The sequence below is a fragment of the Haemaphysalis longicornis genome, unplaced genomic scaffold, assembly GCF_048455015.1.
Source record: "Haemaphysalis longicornis isolate Haplotype H1 unplaced genomic scaffold, Haemaphysalis longicornis Haplotype H1 scaffold_2, whole genome shotgun sequence".
Taxonomy (NCBI): Eukaryota; Metazoa; Arthropoda; class Arachnida; order Ixodida; family Ixodidae; genus Haemaphysalis; species Haemaphysalis longicornis.
Genome location: NW_027526295.1, coordinates 257380227 through 257393701, shown reverse-complemented (window position 1 = coordinate 257393701; position 13475 = coordinate 257380227).

Genomic DNA, 13475 nt, shown 5'->3' with positions numbered 1-13475 from the left:
GGGAAGAGGGAGTGCATTGTGAGGGCGATCGATCACGGAATTGATTTCTAGTAGAGTAGAGTTCAACGCTCGTGTAGGCAAACGCGGTCCGTGTTTGACATCGTTGCGCGATCTGCGTGGGCCAGAATGCAGGATAAGTGCTCAGTGCGCGATTTGAAACGACTTGCAACATATGCCGAGAGTGCCACTTCAGTCGCAGTGATGTCGGCTTGAAAGTTGCGTGGGAGAATTTAAAACAGAGGACGAGGATAATAGGCTGGTACGAACCCATATATTATCCTCACAGTGGCCAAGACGGAGCGTCGACCGACATGTGAACACCCACTTCGGAATACTGAGGTCCTTCAAAAAATAGAACACACAGCCTATTCAGAGTAACTTTCTCTTCTTGAATATTCTCTTGCGGGTTTTCTAAAAGAATGGAAATATAAATGGCCGTGCTTTTTCTTTAGCACTGAACAAAAGGACACTCGGCGAGAATAGTAAGAAAATTGAAATTGTAGTCCGTAATATTCACAAAGAGGTTGATTCTTGCATGAAAAAAAAAACTTCACTAAAAATATGTTTATTTCAAATACGTATGGCGTCGACATGTCATTATGCCAGGGAGGCTTGAAATTCGAAATCGAGTACCGCACAAATGACATCAGTGTACTATACAGCGAAGCATTGGTATGGGAGAATGAACACCAATGCATCAATAACAAGCAGTATAAGTTAGGTTACAAAATTTTCAATAGCAGTATAAAACGAAGGCGGGAAACGACTTCGTTGAGGAGAAAGTCTTATCAAGCCACTGTATACCAAATAAATATGAACATTTATCGAACTAATCCGGCAACGATACGGGCTAATTTTGGTGGTGTTATGCCGCCTAACAGGGAGTTACTGTAAATTGTAATTAATCGTAACAAATTGTAACCAATAGTAACCAGCCGTGTTAAACCATGAAGTAGAATGTTTTATATATATAATAAGGAATATGCATAAAAAGGTTTGCAACTTTTAAATAAATTAAGGCTTTCCCGCGCACTAACTCTCAGTTTTCATATTTTGTAGCGTTTTTCTCGACCGTTATTATTCTGGCGCACATTGCGCAGCAACTAGTATTAGGCGGTCAAAGGCAGCTGAAAAAGAGTAAGTTCGCGATGTACTGCCAGACGGCTTATAACGTTCTCTGGGCGAATCCCCCATGTTCTGGATTTAACATAAGCGTGGGCCCACACACACAGGCACGCACAAACATGCATGGCAAAAACGTTAACGACAGACACGTCAGTGAATACAGTAGACTCGCGATAATTTTAACTCGGATAATTCAAACTTTCGGTTAATTAAAAAAAACACGAAGAAATTTTGTTGGGTCGCTACGTTTTCAATGTATTTAAGGCCGCGTAATTCAAACTTCTCCATTGCGTAAATTCTGTTAATTCGTACTTTTTGCTTGTCCTCGCCGGAAAATATCCGCTGCATTTTCCACTTCTAGCTGCACATTTGCATCCTCTTAGCATACTGCTGGGATCTTGAAGTTCTTGACCAGCGCAGAAAACTCTCGCAATGAACTGGCTACCCTTGCTGGCATCGGAAACATTGTTTTGAACTCTCGTACAAAGACAAGGCAGTCATCCATTCGTGATTTTTAGATGCGGCTGCATCTCATTCACCCGCCTTGTCCCTGCATCCGCCGTCGTCGGCGTTGTCGTCGTCGGCGTCAGCCCCTCCCCCATTATCCTCGCCGGGCCAGCTGCGCTCTCCCACGCTCACCCCCTCTCCTTTCCGATTGCGAACACTCTCTCGCGAGGGGCATTGGATTGGATTCGATTGGATTGGCTTGGGTTGGATTGGATTGGATTGGATTGGATTGGTTTTGGATTGGATTGGATTAAAGTGGATTGTGTTGCGTCATAGCCGCGGCAGACGCACTGGCGCCGGCGCGTCCCCTCACCGTTATGCGCGCTATAAAACGCGGTGCCTGCGGCGCTCCTCTCCATCGTTCTAGCGCCGTTCCTCCGCTGTCCAACGCTGCAACGTGAACCCCCTATGCCTCGCATCTACACAGGGGTTCCCGCGAGGGGAGGTGGGAGTTTTTTTTTTTTTCGGAGCGTTGAACAGCACTTCAGCATTGTGTGTGAATGTTATATCATTAAATATATGTGAATATTGTGTTACAACTCGAGTCCGCAGGTTTTTCAGAGTGAAACAATGAGAACTTGTGATAATTCAAACAATATACTGTGGTTACTTCGAGTTTGAATGATCGCAAGTCTACTGTATATATTGAGAGGCCGAGGTTCAGTCGGGAGGCTGATGTTCGGAGCGACCTTTTATTGGGACGCTCGAGCCAAGAAGAAGCGGGCACACGCGATGATGATGGTATCTACAAAGATGACAAAGTGCTGGCGACCCAGCTGATGACGCTGATAATATATCGACGAAGAGGAAGTACCGCAAATAGTCCACCCAATCCACACCAAAGGGTGGTTACACCAACCGGCCAACCTGGGTAATGACCGCGTGTGCTCGCAATATATATATTCACTCAACCGACAAGAGAGGCTTACCCTAGTTTTTAATAATCACAAAAGGCACCTCTAATTCGCACAGGTCGCGACACGTGTACGGAATTGCAATACATTGTAGCGTCAGCTACATTGGCCGAGTTTGGGAAGTTTCGCGTGGCTCCTGGAGAGCCGTGCTGCGCATGCGCGAGGAGCAGTGACGTTTCACGGCGCACAGCTGGCGCGCCGGAGCTGCCCCTCCGCGACTGAATTGGATTGGATTGTATCGGATTGAAATCGTTTTAGCAGCAGTAAGCATGATAATCAGCTAATCCTAGATAACCAGGAAACCTGAGAATAACTAGCTGAAACTTAGCTCACGCTACGTATATCATGGCATAGCCGAGCGAAGCCACCGCTAATTTTTTTTTTTTAATCAGCCAGAAGAAAAAGTCGTAATAGCCAGTATTTGTAATAACCTAGGGGGCAATGACAGCCTCGCTTCGCAGCGTCAGCGCCGCCCTAACCGCCACTCCTGACAGGCAGTGAACCGCTTGGGCCGAGGACGCCCGCTTGTCTCGTGTCGGACGCTCGTTATGGAGTAGACTCCGCGGAGAGTTTTCAAGCTGCCTAGAACAACAAAGCCAAACAGGAGAAGCCGAACTTGAGCCGGCTGACGCCCATTCTTCCCGTCATCTTCGTGCTTCTTGGAGAGACGGCGACACGCCCCTTTCGCCAAGCAAAGGAGGAGAGAGAGAAAGAAAGAGATGCCGATAGGGGAAACAGAAGAGAGAGCGCGCGGAAGCATGCTTGTGAAGTTTTCCGCCAGCGTGCCAGACACGTTTCGGCGAAAGTTGAACAGCAGCAGCGAGTGGGGAACGAGAGCGGATGATGATCGGTCATAGAGGATGCAGCCCCCGCGGGATGGGCGTGCTGCCACCTCGATGTCCGAGGAATCCCCATCATCACCAAGAAAACGTGTATGCGGTCTTGTGTGGCGATCGATGCTGACAGAAGGGCGCACGAGGGTCGAGAGGGGAAGGCTCGGGGGAGGGAAGCAACAGCGGCTAGGCACAAGCATTGATTAATTATCGATTTGGCCGCGGGCGGTCGCCTCGGAAATGAGCGATCTTGGCCGGAGCGGACGCCTTTGCTGCTGCATCAAATCTTGCTCCTCTTCCTCCATCCCAGCATCTCTCTCGTCTGTTGGCCTCTCGCGGACTTGCTTTTTCTCTGCTCGCCACCACCTCTGCTGCGCCGCTTTCTTTTCTTCTTAGTGTCCTCATATAGATTACGCTATTTTTTGTTCATTTTCTTCGGTGTTTGTGTCCTTCCGTTTCCGCCGCTTCCTGAGGTGAAAAAGAGATTAAGCTGACTTTTCCCAAGGCGGTAATTTCTGGATGCTCCCGGTCTCAGGCTAAGGTCTGAAATTTGGCCCAGTGGCAGAGGGGAAGATGTCGTTCCCCATTACCGGGCAACTTGCCTTGTTTCTTGTTCGCGGCAATGTGTCGTTGTTTCGTGCGTTTGCTGTGGTTGCTGTAGGTGTTCCCTGCGTACTACTGCTGGGGACGGGCATTGTAGTAGGTTGTCCGGTACGCTGTCCCTGTTATCACTCTGCAGGTCTGTCTTCTGCAGTTAGGACCCGTTATTAAGGAATAGGGATGGTATTCGCGGCGGGATGTGGTTACATTCATTGCGAAACCATTGCCACATGGTGGAGGCTCGAACAAGATGAAACTTCGAGCGATTCCCAGGTGCAGGCCTACTTCCTACCGTCAAGTTTGTGTCCCTCGCCCTTTTCTTCGTTTTTCTTCGGGGAAAGTCAACGGATTCACGTGCCGCCACTCCTGATGTGGACGACGGTAAACTCGAGAAAAAGAAATCGATTTCCTTCGCCGGGAAAAGGTCAACAAAACATTATGACAGGTTGGCCGGGCTCTGTCAACACCAACTTTCAGGAAAGGAGTGAGTTTTTATTCAGAAGGTAAAGAAAACACGGAAAGAAGTTTGACGCTCGTCTGTGGCGATTATTATATTGCCTTTTAATATATTTTAATCTCCGCTCGGTTGGTGCCCTTTTTATCGTATTGATAAGGAGAAAAGCGTTCGTGTTGGCAGTAAGGCGAAAACTGTATTTATTTGCACCGGCCGTACGGAAGAGAACGCAAAGGTCTCTCTTATCGTAGTCCTTCTATATTACTAGTTCTACACTTTTAGCAGTTACACGCCAATTTTGCGAAGTATTGTCCCTCGTGCGGGCTTAGGTCCCACTTTCTTAGTTTCTTTTTCGTTGTGATTCCGAATTCATTTACCTAGTCTGAAGGAAAACGCTCGGGGCGGCTTGGCTTATGCTTTTTTTTTTGTTTGACACCGCACCAGTGAGGGGGAGATTTCACTTCTACCGTTACACGTGCCACTAGTTTGATTAGATAAATTCACCGTGAAATGTCGCCAACGCGACAATTTTCTCTTATTATTCGCTAACTATTAATGTGCTGTTCGGGCGTACTACTTGTTATTTGAATCAAAGGGAAGGGCGTTCGCCAAGGAGCGTGAGCTCGGGATCGCCTCCAGTAAAGCGAAGCAGCAGTGCGGGAGGAGGGCCTCAGGACGGCTGTAAGGAAGGGCGATGCAGCGCGCACTGGGAAATGGAAACAGCGCCGCCGAAGCAGTGTAGGCCGCTGCTACCCGTGTAATACGAGCTGTTTTGAGATCTGAAGGTCCCGGCGAGGGCGAATAGGATGGTCTTGTCGATGGCGAGCGAGTGGAAATAGCTTCCGGGGGGTACTTTCCGGAGGGCTGGTCAAGTGGCGATGGTCGCGGTTCGCGAAGTTCAACAGGACGTTCAACAGCAGATCGCAGAAGAAACAACTGGGCTTTCACCTTCACATTCCTTACAGTGCTAAGGATAACAGTGATTATTTTTTTTGTTCGAGAAATACTGATCACGCCTCTGCTTTATCATCATCTCCGTCATCAAATAATTCACAATTATCGTCGTCCGAGGCATCGTCGTGTTCAGTGGTCGGCTGCCCGTCCACTGTATAGCAAATGCCTCCTTAAAGACTTCGCAACCCGCCTACTCGCTGAAAAGACAGCCGCTCCCGTGCTCTTTCTTTTTTAGTTCTCGCTACAGCTTAATAAAACAGTTCTGTGCGCCAGTAGCGAGTGTGTTGTAATGCAAAACACAGCACGTGCGGGGACTTATCCAGTGGGCTCTACTTTCACTTTAGCGTGGGTTCAGGCGGCACATTCTTCACTGTCCGCCTTCGTTCGTAGGCGCGCCCAACCTCAACTACCGCTCAGTGAAGCCTCGAAACCGCTTTCCGGCCCAGCGTTCGCTGTTTGAACATCCACCGCGCAGATACACTGCGTACACTTCCCGGGGGCTGCCCGGAACAGCCCACCCCCGGCTCGGCGGATATTATTAACGGTGCCCGCTCACGGTGAGCGCACATCCATTCTGCGACGCCGCCGCGATGTCGGTGCAGCCGCCGAATGCCGCTCGCGTACAGATTGCCTCGACGCGTGTTCTTGTGCGCGCATATGGGAGCTATGCGTGTCGGCTGCGGGGGCAAGCCTGATATAGCAACCCTTAATTACGCCGTGGTCGCTCCCGTAGCGCATTGCACTCATTAGGCGAATGCACGTGCATCTTCACCTTTCATTTTTTAGACGCGCTCGGTTTCATGCTGTATTGCTTTTTTCAGACTGCTTTTGCTTGCTTGTTTGCCTGAACACTCACGTTTTCCGTTTTGTACCGCTGCGCGATTCTTTCTCCTCCGCTTTCGGGGCAGTAATCTTAAAGAGCCCTAACGTAGCCAGTGTTTTGCCCACGTTAAGGGTCGACCAGGCATTGTAGATAGGGTGCAGTCATCGCATCCGGTTTTTACGGTAACGAACTTTTCTGCCGCCATCTAATAGTCTTCTTTTGTGGGGGCCTCGGTTGCCCGCGCTTTAAACGACGACGACGACGACGACGACGACGACGACGATGATGATGACGATGACGACGACGGCAAATGCGACAGGTCTTTATTATTACATATTGCCAGCAACCTTTATATTTCACAGATGCACATTCGGCACATTTACTGCCTATCGTTACCTAGATTATGTCTACATAAGCTGAAATTTAAACCTCCTGATATCGATTAATTTTTGGTCACCCCCACTGTATCAACTTTGCTGCTTATCGGCCCAGCTAAAAGGTAACTAAGTGTTCGTGAGGCAGTACGCAACGGATCCAGAACGGGGCAAGTGAGCGTCCTTCTCTTTCAAGCGCCAGCCCCCGAATGATCACGGCATGCCTCCTCCACCCCACCAGGCGAATGAGATCACCGTAAGTGCCACTCTGCCTCACGTGGCCTCAAAAAGGATCACTCCACTGTGAGAATTAAGGCATGAAGCAACAGCCTGCTTGGAGACCCTTAAGGGACACGTCCTTGTATTCACCGATGGGTCCGTGTTTCCAAGCCATGCACCCTGACCCCCTAGTTACATCTGACAAGCTACCCGACCCGTTTCCTTCGGAGGGACTGACCCGTGCTGAGCGCGCCCCCCTCCTTCGCCTGCGATTCGGCTGTCACCACTGCGCAGAAAGACGTCACAGGATCGGCGTCGCCAGAGAGAGAGAGAGAGAGAGAGAGAGAGAGAGAGAGAGAGAGAGAGAGAGAGAGAGAGAGAGAGAGAGAGAGAGAGAGAGAGAGAACTTAATTTGTCCAGAAGTAGAGAGCTTGGGCTCTCTCTGCCGCGTTCGTCATACAGAAGATCTTGGTTCCTGGGGGCGGCTTCGGCCATCTGGACAAGGCGTAGCAGCGTTAAGGGATCGGAGCTGCGCAGAAGTTCACCCGCCTGCCCACACTGTCCTGCAATAGAGACACTCGCGCATGCACTACGCGAGTGCCCGCAACATTCGCAGGCTCGATCAGCGCTTACAGCGTCGTACGCGAGACTCGGACTGCCTTCATGCACCCCTTCAGACCTGTTGTTACCGAACTGTTGCCCCTCAAATCGCGAAAAAGCGTTCCGTGTCCCGCTGGGCTTTTTCGAGGACACAGGACTGTCGGACCGTCTATGATGCTAGCAGTGCTGTTCACGCTGCGCGGCTAGTAATCCATCATCTTTATTCTTCTCCCGTTCTCTCCTCTTTTAGATGCGGCGCATCTCTTGCTCTGAGGCATGTCCCTCCTGCGTTGTCGGCGTCCGTACGCACGCCACCTGCGCATGCGCGACTCTCCTCCGTTCGTCTCTCCCACAGCTGGGCGCAACACTCTCACTCCGGCGCATTAGCATAACGACAGCTGGCGCGCTTGGTTGGCGCGCGCTTTGCTGCGTCAACGCTGCGTTAACAGGTGTTCCGGTGCGCATGTGCGCGCATGCGCGACTCTCTCCCGCGGTCTCCTCTCCTTCAAGCGCTGTGAATATAAAGCGGGTATCGCTCCGCGGCGTTTCAGTCAGCGCTCGCTCTCGTCCTTCTCGAACATCGACGATGAAACCAAGATTCGACCACTACTGCGGCAACCGCTCACTGTGCACTTTACTGACCATAAAGTCATAATTCCTAAATGTAATAAAGGGCTGGGTGGTGGTCACTAAAACACGTGTACTCTCTCATTTCTCGTATGCATGCGCCGCATCACACCAGGGTTCCCTCGCGGGGAGATGGGGGCAATTTTTGTCTATCTCCTCCTAGACTCAGTCTTGATTGAGGCACCCTCAACCCGAGAGGCAGTCATCGGTTGAGTCAACTTCTCTTTCTCCTCTCTCAATAAGGCAACACACCCCACAAATTATCCTTGCCAAACGCACTGTACAGGTCATCCCCCTTTTTCACTCCTGTCCACACTTTAAGGAGTCCACACTGTCATACAGCACCCGACCCGACGGGTCTCACTGGATACGCTTCTGGTACAGCAGTCCCGGGTCCGCATTAAGTTCAATTAGGAATTAGCCTGACAGAGATGGAGACAGAGTGAAGAATGTACGTCGACAGTCCGTGCTTATTAATCGCTTTGTCTTCGTTTCTGGTCCACTGGTTCCACTCAAAAAGGTCATTCCAGCTCGCCCAGCTTGCATCACTTCAAGTAGCATTCCCCCAGGGCATGGTTAGTGCCTGTGCTATTTGGTTGCTGGGCCGAAAACAAGTACAAAGTCGCTGCTTGCGCACTGTAGCCAAGTTTGATTATTATTCATTATTATTATAAATGCTGCTGCCTCTTGGTTCTTACGTCACTTTGCTACGCGCTTCTTTATTGGCTTCGCCCGTCGTTCTGAGCAGCTTTCGGGCCCTCAGTTCGACTACTCAAGAGGGCACAATTCGTTTCGAGGAAGATGCTGCAAAATTCCTTTGTGAGCCCGGTCGTAGATTTGCTACAGCAAATTAGTAGTGGTGTCGCCACGTTACCTTAGCAAGCAGAGACGGCCACGCGACAGCAGCTCACCCACGCTTCGCACCTTTTCTTTTTGGCATACTCATTTGCATAGTTTCGCTTGCCCCCCGCGGTGTCCGTTGCTGCTGGCATAGCTGCAGCCCCGTCGCCGCCCGCTCCCCGCCGTGATGGCCGGATAAGTGGGGCAGGCTCATTTGTTAAAAGCAAGAGGGCGGCGCGGAGAGGCTCGGTTGCTTCTGAAAGTTATTGCGCCCTCCAGGCGCCGTCATCTCGTCGGCGCCAAAAGCCGCCCTCGTTCTATATGCGGCCCCTCACTCCGGCCACTGGCTTATTCCTGATCCCGTGTTCGCGCTCCCGAACCCACGCGCACTTCTTACACTCGATTTTCCCAGCTTAGATGCTTGTTTTTTTTTTGGTTTCCGAGTATCATCTGTCATCTCGCACTTCCCCCTTACTTTTTATCGTGCGAGTGAAGCGCAGTGCCGTTTCTCCTGGCGCTCGTATGTTTTACACAGCGCTGTTGACTGCTACGTGACCGAGAAAAAAAAATCAGTCGCTTCTAACTTAAGTGAGTGTTACAACGAACGTGGATGTCGCTCGCACGACAGGAGGCGCACGTGACCAGGCATGCGAGACGCAGCATTTTGGTCGGAAGTGCACTGCTCCTCTTTAATTTAAGCCGCTCTGTCACCGCATAACACCCAATGCAGGGTTGGGTATGAGGCATTAGTTCGGAGTGAAGGCGTTTATGTACTCAGCCGGTGGTCGCGCGATAGATTCCTGGTAGCTCTGTTCTAATCCCTGTGCTCTGCAATGTAGGAAGCACCTCCATCGCCATCTAGTGACACCCTTTTAGATGGCACGGCCGGGGGGGGGGGAGCGACGTCGAAAAGATTCGCCAGGTTTTATTTCTGGCGTGCATTGGTATAAGTCCCGCAGTTCGAACTTTTTGATCAATTCCTTGCTTGAAAAGTATGATTTAATCATCTTCCTTTTATGAAAGAAATATTTGTAAAATATTCGGGTGATTGCCGCTGGCAATCGTGTAGGATACCACGTGCGGCCTAAACCGTCGGTAACTTCCAGTTTCTCTGTGACGTCATATCACCGCTATTCCCACCCATTTCCAACCAAGCACCCGCGCGCTTACCACAAAGTGTGCAGTTTGCTATGGAATTCGTTTCTCGCTTGATAAGATGGCTCAATGGAGTATTACATCCCTGATTATGGTTTTAAATTCGTCAGCGTTAGATTAACCACGACGTTCATCCCGGGGCGTGTGACCTTGGGCCACACGATAGAGATGACCGTTATTTTAAGCCCTATTTCTTGCTATCTGGACAAGTCATGTAATCAAAAAATTGGCGGCAACTTTTTTTTTGAGCCTGGCTAAGCGCCTATTCCATAAGGGGGGGTGGGGGGGGGGGGGACGGGCGTCAAGTACAACTTTGGACAAAAATCTCAGGCAATGCCAGAAGTTCCAAGGTCACAAACACTTCAAACAAGCTAAACGTTCGAATGGAATCAGAATGTTCTTGCTGTATTAACAATGAATGATGCTTTCGTTAGCTTTACGGTATAAAACATTTCGTTTTATTCCTAGGCTCCTGCTTTGAATTATTAGTACTTAAAAAAATTTGTCATGGCCTGGCGTCCTTTGACCAAGACCGCACGTGCGTGCATACACAAGCTGTTACAAACACACGAACACTACTCTGTCACAATTCCTTAAGCAAACTCGCCGAATCCTCATCCAAATGGCCTTCAGATCAACAGATTCAACGACCTTTGAATTTTCATCGTCTCCGGTCTCCCAAGTTCTTTTCAAGTACCGTTTTACAGCTTCGTTCGCTACTCTCTAGCCCTTTACGAAAAGCCTTGGTAGACAGGAAGGCACCGCATTAACCTGATTCCCGGAAGGTGCTCATTTTCTGGAATTCCTCATTTCCCTCCTGTCTCCGCGTTCAATCTAAAGAAAATGGGTGAGGCTCAAAAAGCGGCAAAACAACAACCGACGTCTTTTAGGTGCGTTGAGTACGCCGGGGGTCCTCGAGGTGAGCCGGCTGAATTAAACGCAAGAACCTCGCAAGAGCACCGCAGAGGGGAACGCCTCGGGTCCTCTAGCGAGGAACTTACGCCAGCGGCGACAGTGAAAACAGCCTGGTGCTCGGCAGTTGACTTGATTATAAGAAAAATGTAGTGCTACCCCGAGGCATTAATTAGAGCGTAATAAGGACAAAAGTTGTATTTACGAAAAACGTTTTGTTATCCTATTATCGAAATTTTTTTCAAGGAGAGAGTGGAGTTCCTTCTTTGAAGCCCAGTCGCCTAGAGGCTTGCTGGATAAGACGGCTGGTGCGTTTGTATTTACCCCCCGCCTCTATTTTTATTTGCGTTGTACGCCTATCATTCCGTTTTTGCGTTTCGTAAAATCGGTTCCAAAGTGGCCCTTGCCTGTCAAGAAAAAATGGCAGCACCACCACTCCGTGGATGATGGCGAGGGTGTGAAGTACGGGGACTCGAAATGACATCCAAGTTGCGCCCCGAGTGACATCCGGTTTGCGTCCCGACCGTCATTCTATTAGAACCGTGAGTTGCACCTTGATTATTACTAAATGAAACTGCAACTCAAGGCTCAAATCAAATTTCGCTTGATTTTCGCTTGATGGTGGTGTGCGCAGGGATGGACGCGGACGGACATTGGGAGGTCCTAAGGTAATCCGCACCGTTACAGGCGTGGGAGTAAGCCTTTCACGGTCGCAGTCCAATGGGTAAGACGACTGACACTAACTCTGTCTGGTCTACCAGACACAGGCTCGAATCCTGCCGGTGCCGGTGCCGGTGGGATGTTTTGCTATTGTAAATGCTATGCGCACGGACATTGCGCGGTCCTAAGGTACTCCGCACCTAAAATAAACGCCCGCAGTGCCTTATCATTTGGCACTTTTGTCGGGACAGGTGAAACTCAGCTTCTGAACCAAAGGCACTGCTTCGTGATCTCTCTCTCTCTCTCTCTCTCTCTCTCTCTCTCTCTCTCTCTCTCTCTCTCTCTCTCTCTCTCTCTCTCTCTCTCTCTCTCTCTCTCTCTCTCTCTCTCTCTCTCTCTCTCTCTCGGTGTCTATGTTGACACATTCTTCGTTTAACTAAACCCCAATAATCTGTCACCACATTTCGAAAATATACTGCTTCGCAGAATTAGCTGGCACCACCAGCGACGACTTCACTGTAACACTAATTTGCAGCGAATATGAACATAAAACTCTACCATCCCTTCGTTAAAGAAGTTAGAAGCGCTAAACCGTTCTCACATCAAAGGTGCGCCAAAAGTGCGTCGAAACCTTTGCTAAACGCGCGTCCAAATTTCACTGAAAGTGCGTCCAATCGATCGTCAAACCTTGGCAAAGACACAAATCGCAAACGAAGAGCGAACCCATGCGACAATTTTTTTCCGCACTAAGTAAACGAACGATCTAAATGTTCACTGATACGTGGTTTATGAGATGACGGTATACTATTGCACTCCTTCTTCTGGTCGGTTGTCTTATCCAGAACCGTTCGTTTTTCGCGATTCTCAAGTAACCGTTTTGGCACAATGGAAGCCCGGTTTCACGCATGCGCCGTGTGTCCATAGTTCCTACCAGAGCTTTTCGGTCGACCAACCGATCTATGCGAAAATGAATTACATTTTTGCCAGGACCCAATCCGTCCCACTAAGAAGGCTTTCGCTTTAAAATACACGCAGTCACCCACTTTGCTAGTCGCCGAGATCTTTTCAGACATAGCGCATTGTGTTCATTCTGAGACCTAAGGTTGTTAGACGGGCGTGTTATTGAGATATTTACTTATGCCGGAGCTGCACCCTGATTGCCTGTAGCTGATGGCTGCAGGAGGCCACAGTTCCCGGTTTCTACAGTTTTCATTTCTCTTAACGTGCCTCTATCGCCAAACCGCTGTCGCTTCCAGTCAAATAAAAACAAATTCTGTTTCAGCAAATGCCTCAACACCTCGCCTTTGACGCATGCCGTAATAAAAAACAACAAAATAACTTAGGCCATTGTCGGTTAAGGAACTTGTCAATAGGAGCTGAAACCGCAGACACGAGTGCGCTTTACCCTTCGCCTTCATTAGCCCCCGCGGTCGGTAATCGAAACCGACACATCGTGCCTCTAGGAGCGGGGCACCTCTGTTAGCACGCGAGCAGGAATAGTACGATTGCTGCATGCGCAGTTTACTTATATTGACGACACATTATGGATCATAAAATTTAAGGCTTCACGATTCCATGATTTGCTGGTTCTACAATATCGCGGACCACGAAATAATACCTTCTTGGCGAGGCATGCGTACGACACTGTATTTCAATGTATAATTGAACGAACGAATTGGCAGACCTTACCTCGTAGAAGCCAGTACGATGTCAGTAGCCCAGGCTTATAGAATGCACCGGGCTAATTGTGGCACCCATTTCGGGGAGTCTCAGTGGCAATTCTGATTCAGATTCAGTTTCAAATTATAAATCTCTTTCTAAATTTACCCGTAACCCTCCTACGGGGAACACAAAATCTAAAATTCACTGAGGAAGCAT